The following is a 7,955-nucleotide window of genomic DNA, read 5'->3' on the forward strand; positions in this document are numbered from 1 at the left end:
GAACCAAACTAAATAGTTGGAGGATGCGGAAATCAATCCCAATACCTCTAGGATGCTAAACGAGCGCTCTATACCATTTGAGATAATCCCCTGTGCCTCCAACAAGAAGTATGAAATCTCAATGACCGCTGCCAAATCCCTCGTCCATAAGAAAGGATACTTTTTTTAAAGTTTGCTTGCTTCAGCTGTCTAAAAGTATTTTTCATGGTAGTTCAGTAAAGGTTGAAGTAGTGACTGAAGTAAGCCCTGTGGTGGAAATAGTTGTATTGTTGGGTTAGTATCCAGAGCTACAACAACAATGTGTGCTGATTGAACTAAACTAAATAGTTGGAGGATGCGGGCATCGATCCCGCTACCTCTCACATGCTAAGCGAGCTCTACCATTTGAGCTAATCCCCTGTGCCTCCAACAAGAAGTAGGAAATCTCAATAACAGCACTGCCAAATCCCTCGTCCATAAGAAAGGATACTTTTTTTAAAGTTTGCTTGCTTCAGCTGTCTAAAAGTATTTTTCATGGTAGTTCAGTAAAGGTTGAAGTAGTGACTGCAGTAAGCCCAGTGGTGGAAATAGTTGTATTGTTGGGTTAGTATCCAGAGCTACAACAACAATGTGTGCTGATTGAACCAAACTAAATAGTTGGAGGATGCGGAAATCAATCCCAATAACTCTAGGATGCTAAACGAGCGCTCTATACCATTTGAGATAATCCCCTGTGCCTCCAACAAGAAGTATGAAATCTCAATGACCGCACTGCCAAATCCCTCGTCCATAAGAAAGGATACTTTTTTTAAAGTTTGCTTGCTTCAGCTGTCTAAAAGTATTTTTCATGGTAGTTCAGTAAAGGTTGAAGTAGTGACTGCAGTAAGCCCTGTGGTGGAAATAGTTGTATTGTTGGGTTAGTATCCAGAGCTACAACAACAATGTGTGCTGATTGAACCAAACTAAATAGTTGGAGGATGCGGGAAATCAATCCCAATAACTCTAGGATGCTAAAACTGCAGGCTCTATACCATTTGAGATAATCCCCTGTGCCTCCAACAAGAAGTATGAAATCTCAATGACCGCACTGCCAAATCCCTCGTCCATAAGAAAGGATACTTTTTTAAAGTTTGCTTGCTTCAGCTGTCTAAAGTATTTTTCATGGTAGTTCAGTAAAGGTTGAAGTAGTGACTGAAGTAAGACCCGTGGTGGAAATAGTTGTATTGTTGGGTTAGTATGCAGAGCTACAACAACAATGTGTGCTGATTGAACTAAACTAAATAGTTGGAGGATGCGGGCATCGATCCCGCTAATGCTAGCAGCGCTCTACCATTTGAGCTAATCCCCTGTGCCTCTAACAAGAAGTAGGAAATCTCAAACCGTACTGCCAAATCCTTCGTCCATAAGAAGGGATACTTTTTTAAAAAGTATGCTTGCTTCAGCTGTCTAAAAGTAATTTTCATGGTAGTTCAGTAAAGGTTGAAATAGTGACTGCAGTAAGCCCTGTGGTGGAAATAGTTGTATTGTTGGGTTAGTATCCAGAGCTACAACAACAATGTGTGCTGATTGAACCAAACTAAATAGTTGGAGGATGCGAAAATCAATCCCAATACCTCTAGGATGCTAAACGAGCGCTCTATACCATTTGAGATAATCCCCCTGTGCCTCCAACAAGAAGTATGAAATCTCAATGACCGCACTGCCAAATCCCTCGTCCATAAGAAAGGATACTTTTTTAAAGTTTGCTTGCTTCAGCTGTCTAAAAGTATTTTTCATGGTAGTTCAGTAAAGGTTGGAGTAGTGACTGCAGTAAGCCCTGTGGTGGAAATAGTTGTATTGTTGGGTTAGTATCCAGAGCTACAACAACAATGTGTGCTGATTGAACCAAACGAAATAGTTGGAGGATGCGGAAATCAATCCCAATACCTCTAGGATGCTAAACGAGCGCTCTATACCATTTGAGATAATCCCCTGTGCCTCCAACAAGAAGTATGAAATCTCAATGACCGCACTGCCAAATCCCTCGTCCATAAGAAAGGATACTTTTTTTAAAGTTTGCTTGCTTCAGCTGTCTAAAAGTATTTTTCATGGTAGTTCAGTAAAGGTTGAAGTAGTGACTGAAGTAAGCCCCGTGGTGGAAATAGTTGTATTGTTGGGTTAGTATCCAGAGCTACAACAACAATGTGTGCTGATTGAACTAAACTAAATAGTTGGAGGATGCGGGCATCGATCCCGCTACCTCTCGCATGCTGCGAGCGCTCTACCATTTGAGCTAATCCCCTGTGCCTCCAACAAGAAGTAGGAAATCTCAATAACAGCACTGCCAAATCCCTCGTCCATAAGTAGGGATACTTTTTTTTAAAGTATGCTTGCTTCAGCTGTCTAAAAGTATTTTTCATGGTAGTTCAGTAAAGGTTGAAGTAGTGACTGCAGTAAGCCCTGTGTTGGAAATAGTTGTATTGTTGGGTTAGTATCCAGAGCTACAACAACAATGTGTGCTGATTGAACCAAACTAAATAGTTGGAGGATGCGGAAATCAATCCCAATACCTCTAGGATGCTAAACGAGCGCTCTATACCATTTGAGATAATCCCCCTGTGCCTCCAACAAGAAGTATGAAATCTCAATGACCGCACTGCCAAATCCCTCGTCCATAAGAAAGGATACTTTTTTAAAGTTTGCTTGCTTCAGCTGTCTAAAAGTATTTTTCATGGTAGTTCAGTAAAGGTTGAAGTAGTGACTGCAGTAAGCCCTGTGGTGGAAATAGTTGTATTGTTGGGTTAGTATCCAGAGCTACAACAACAATGTGTGCTGATTGAACCAAACTAAATAGTTGGAGGATGCGGAAATCAATCCCAATACCTCTAGGATGCTAAACGAGCGCTCTATACCATTTGAGATAATCCCCTGTGCCTCCAACAAGAAGTATGACATCTCAATGACCGCACTGCCAAATCCCTCGTCCATAAGAAAGGATACTTTTTTAAAGTTTGCTTGCTTCAGCTGTCTAAAAGTATTTTTCATGGTAGTTCAGTAAAGGTTGAAGTAGTGACTGAAGTAAGCCCCGTGGTGGAAATAGTTGTATTGTTGGGTTAGTATCCAGAGCTACAACAACAATGTGTGCTGATTGAACTAAACTAAATAGTTGGAGGATGCGGGCATCGATCCCGCTACCTCTCGCATGCTGACCATTTGAGCTAATCCCCCTGTGCCTCCAACAAGAAGTATGAAATCTCAATGACAGCACTGCCAAATCCCTCGTCCATAAGTAGGGTACTTTTTTTAAAGTATGCTTGCTTCAGGTGTCTAAAAGTATTTTTCATGGTAGTTCAGTAAAGGTTGAAGTAGTGACTGCAGTAAGCGCTGTGGTGGAAATAGTTGTATTGTTGGGTTAGTATCCAGAGCTACAACAACAATGTGTGCTGATTGAACCAAACTAAATAGTTGGAGGATGCGGAAATCAATCCCAATACCTCTAGGATGCTAAACGTACCATTTGAGATAATCCCCCTGTGCCTCCAACAAGAAGTAAATCTCAATGACCACTGCCAAATCCCTCGTCCATAAGAAAGATACTTTTTTTAAAGTATGCTTGCTTCAGCTGTCTAAAAGTATTTTTCATGGTAGTTCAGTAAAGGTTGAAGTAGTGACTGCAGTAAGCCCTGTGGTGGAAATAGTTGTATTGTTGGGTTAGTATCCAGAGCTACAACAACAATGTGTGCTGATTGAACCAAACTAAATAGTTGGAGGATGCGGAAATCAATCCCAATACCTCTAGGATGCTAAACGAGCGCTCTCCATTTGAGATAATCCCCCTGTGCCTCCAACAAGAAGTATGACATCTCAATGACCGCACTGCCAAATCCTCGTCCATAAGAAAGGATACTTTTTTTTAAAGTTTGCTTAAGCTTCAGCTGTCTAAAAGTATTTTTCATGGTAGTTCAGTAAAGGTTGAAGTAGTGACTGAAGTAAGCCCCGTGGTGGAAATAGTTGTATTGTTGGGTTAGTATCCAGAGCTACAACAACAATGTGTGCTGATTGAACTAAACTAAATAGTTGAGATGCGGGCATCGATCCCGCTACCTCTCGCATGCTAACACCATTTGAGCTAATCCCCCTGTGCCTCCAACAAGAAGTAGGAAATCTCAATGACAGCACTGCCAAATCCCTCGTCCATAAGTAGGGATACTTTTTTAAAGTATGCTTGCTTCAGGTGTCTAAAAGTATTTTTCATGGTAGTTCAGTAAAGGTTGAAGTAGTGACTGCAGTAAGCGCTGTGGTGGAAATAGTTGTATTGTTGGGTTAGTATCCAGAGCTACAACAACAATGTGTGCTGATTGAACCAAACTAAATAGTTGGAGGATGCGGAAATCAATCCCAATACCTCTAGGATGCTAAACGAGCTCTATACCATTTGAGATAATCCCCTGTGCCTCCAACAAGAAGTATGAAATCTCAATGACCGCACTGCCAAATCCCTCGTCCATAAGAAAGGATACTTTTTTTTAAAGTTTGCTTGCTTCAGCTGTCTAAAAGTATTTTTCATGGTAGTTCAGTAAAGGTTGAAGTAGTGACTGCAGTAAGCCCTGTGGTGGAAATAGTTGTATTGTTGGGTTAGTATCCAGAGCTACAACAACAATGTGTGCTGATTGAACCAAACTAAATAGTTGGAGGATGCGGAAATCAATCCCAATACCTCTAGGATGCTAAACGAGCTCTATACCATTTGAGATAATCCCCTGTGCCTCCAACAAGAAGTATGACATCTCAATGACCGCACTGCCAAATCCCTGCGTCCATAAGAAAGGATACTTTTTTTAAAGTTTGCTTGCTTCAGCTGTCTAAAAGTATTTTTCATGGTAGTTCAGTAAAGGTTGAAGTAGTGACTGAAGTAAGCCCCGTGGTGGAAATAGTTGTATTGTTGGGTTAGTATCCAGAGCTACAACAACAATGTGCTGATTGAACTAAACTAAATAGTTGGAGGATGCGGGCATCGATCCCGCTACCTCTCACATGCTAAGCGAGCGCTCTACCATTTGAGCTAATACCCCCTGTGCCTCCAACAAAAAGTAGGAAATCTCAATAACAGCACTGCCAAATCCCTCGTCCATAAGAAAGGATACTTTTTAAAAAGTTTGTTTGCTTCAGCTGTCTAAAATTATTTTCATGGTAGTTCAGTAAAGGTTGAAGTAGTGACTGCAGTAAGCCCAGTGGTGGAAATAGTTGTATTGTTGGGTTAGTATCCAGAGCTACAACAACAATGTGTGCTGATTGAACCAAACTAAATAGTTGGAGGATGGAAATCAATCCCAATAACTCTAGGATGCTAATCTATACCATTTGAGATAATCCCCTGTGCCTCCAACAAGAAGTATGAAATCTCAATGACCTGCACTGCCAAATCCCTCGTCCATAAGAAAGGATACTTTTTTTAAAGTTGCTTGCTTCAGCTGTCTAAAAGTATTTTCATGGTAGTTCAGTAAAGGTTGAAGTAGTGACTGGTAAGCCCCGTGGTGGAAATAGTTGTATTGTTGGGTTAGTATCCAGAGCTACAACAACAATGTGTGCTGATTGAACTAAACTAAATAGTTGGAGGATGCGGGCATCGATCCACTACCTCTCGCATGCTAGCGGCGCTCTACCATTTGAGCTAATCCCCCTGTGCCTCCAACAAGAAGTTGAAAATCTCAATAACAGCACTGCCAAATCCCTCGTCCATAAGTAAGGATACTTTTTTTTAAAGTATGCTTGCTTCAGCTGTCTAAAAGTATTTTTCATGGTAGTTCAGTAAAGGTTGAAGTAGTGACTGCAGTAAGCCCTGTGGTGGAAATAGTTGTATTGTTGGGTTAGTATCCAGAGCTACAACAACAATGTGTGCTGATTGAACCAAACCAAATAGTTGGAGGATGCGGAAATCAATCCCAATACCTCTAGGATGCTAAACGAGGCGCTCTATACCATTTGAGATAATCCCCTGTGCCTCCAACAAGAAGTATGAAATCTCAATGACCGCACTGCCAAATCCCTCGTCCATAAGAAAGGATACTTTTTTTTTAAAGTTTGCTTGCTTCAGCTGTCTAAAAGTATTTTTCATGGTAGTTCAGTAAAGGTTGAAGTAGTGACTGCAGTAAGCCCTGTGGTGGAAATAGTTGTATTGTTGGGTTAGTATCCAGAGCTACAACAACAATGTGTGCTGATTGAACCAAACTAAATAGTTGGAGGATGCGGAAATCAATCCCAATAACTCTAGGATGCTAAACGAGCTCTATACCATTTGAGATAATCCCCCTGTGCCTCCAACAAGAAGTATGAAATCTCAATGACCGCACTGCCAAATCCCTCGTCCATAAGAAAGGATACTTTTTTTAAAGTTTGCTTGCTTCAGCTGTCTAAAAGTATTTTCATGGTAGTTCAGTAAAGGTTGAAGTAGTGACTGAAGTAAGCCCCGTGGTGGAAATAGTTGTATTGTTGGGTTAGTATCCAGAGCTACAACAACAATGTGCTGATTGAACTAAACTAAATAGTTGGAGGATGCGGGCATCGATCCCGCTACCTCTCGCATGCTAAGCGAGCGCTCTACCATTTGAGCTAATCCCCCTGTGACTCTAACAAGAAGTAGGAAATCTCAATGACCGTACTGCCAAATCCTTCGTCCATAAGAAGGGATACTTTTTAAATATGCTTGCTTCAGCTGTCTAAAATTAATTTTCATGGTAGTTCAGTAAAGGTTGAAATAGTGACTGCAGTAAGCCCAGTGGTGGAAATAGTTGTATTGTTGGGTTAGTGAGTTATGGGTGTATGATAGCAGAAAAAACTGCGAGTCTGAGTTCCCCCTGCTGGCTGTCTGTGGAATAACATTAGGATCAGTTGATCGTGGAGAAAAAGCGAAACATGGTCACTGTTTTCCTGTCTTTTGTCGTGCTTATGCTCACTGCGTCTCAGTGGATCGCTCCAAGGCCTTTCTACTGTAAGCAGAGGGAGAGGACAGCCTCCCAACATTTACTAACAAATAGAAATAATATAATAATAATATAATATATGATTTAGTCACACTTACAGTCTCCCAATTCATTTACTAACAAAATGAACAGCTACTAACCAAAGATCTGTCTCATAAACTACACATGTGCCTACATGTGATAACCAAAGGGGATTTTTTTTGCATTACCCCAAGCGACCACATAATTTGTCCCTTTAATTTAAGTAATAATTCGGTGGTTTGGTGGGATTTCCTCAATTCCAGTGTTTTCTTGCCACAACAAAAGTCAAAAGAGAGAATGAACTGGCACACAGACTAAGATATTAGGACCTGTTTAGTAGCAAAAAGAAAGCTGTCCATCATATCACAAAAGCCATTGTGACAAGTGCTCCTCCTCCCCTGTAGGATAAATAATAATTATTATGATTTATTCTATATAGCACTTTTCATTACACACAGAATCTCAAAGTAGCACTTTAAAACTCAAATAAACTCAAGGTGATCTGGTACATACTTGGCCGATGGCTTCCAAAGCTTCAGATGATAATAATAAGATGGAGAGTGATGGAGTCTGTAGTTAGAGAGGAGTTGAGGAGCAGTAAGGCAGTTCACTTCAGATACTTAGCTTGCACTTGTATGTGCTAGAGAACTCTGCTACATACCAATTATTTTCAATATGTATAAATATAGAGATATAAATATATTTATGACTCTGCTCTTTTGTTTTACCTTTTAATAAAGCACTTAAATGGGGATCCCTCTTAATGGTTCATGAGTAATTTGGTATTGTTCAGCATGTTTAACGTTACCTGCCTAAGTACCTTAGATCACAAGCCCATAATTAATCAATAGGGCTGACTGGCTAGTTACTGGTACTGTTAACTAGCCAGATAGCCACAAAGCATTGTTAGCTAGCTAATGTAACCATGAAGAATTGACATCTATCTTACGTATTATTCGTTTTAGGTCATTTTTGTCCTGTTTAGCTATCTGGCTA

General features: G+C 40.5%; 1 non-coding gene across 1 annotated transcript; it reads right to left on the reverse strand.

Annotated features, from left to right (window-relative positions):
• Nucleotides 1-6,504: 6,504 nt before the first annotated feature.
• On the reverse strand, nt 6,505-6,577 carry trnaa-agc. Its single transcript has one exon. It is a non-coding gene; the product is annotated as a tRNA-Ala (tRNA).
• Between the last annotated feature and the right edge of the window lie 1,378 nt (nt 6,578-7,955).

The sequence above is a fragment of the Oncorhynchus gorbuscha genome, linkage group LG23, assembly GCF_021184085.1.
Source record: "Oncorhynchus gorbuscha isolate QuinsamMale2020 ecotype Even-year linkage group LG23, OgorEven_v1.0, whole genome shotgun sequence".
NCBI lineage: Eukaryota > Metazoa > Chordata > Actinopteri > Salmoniformes > Salmonidae > Oncorhynchus > Oncorhynchus gorbuscha.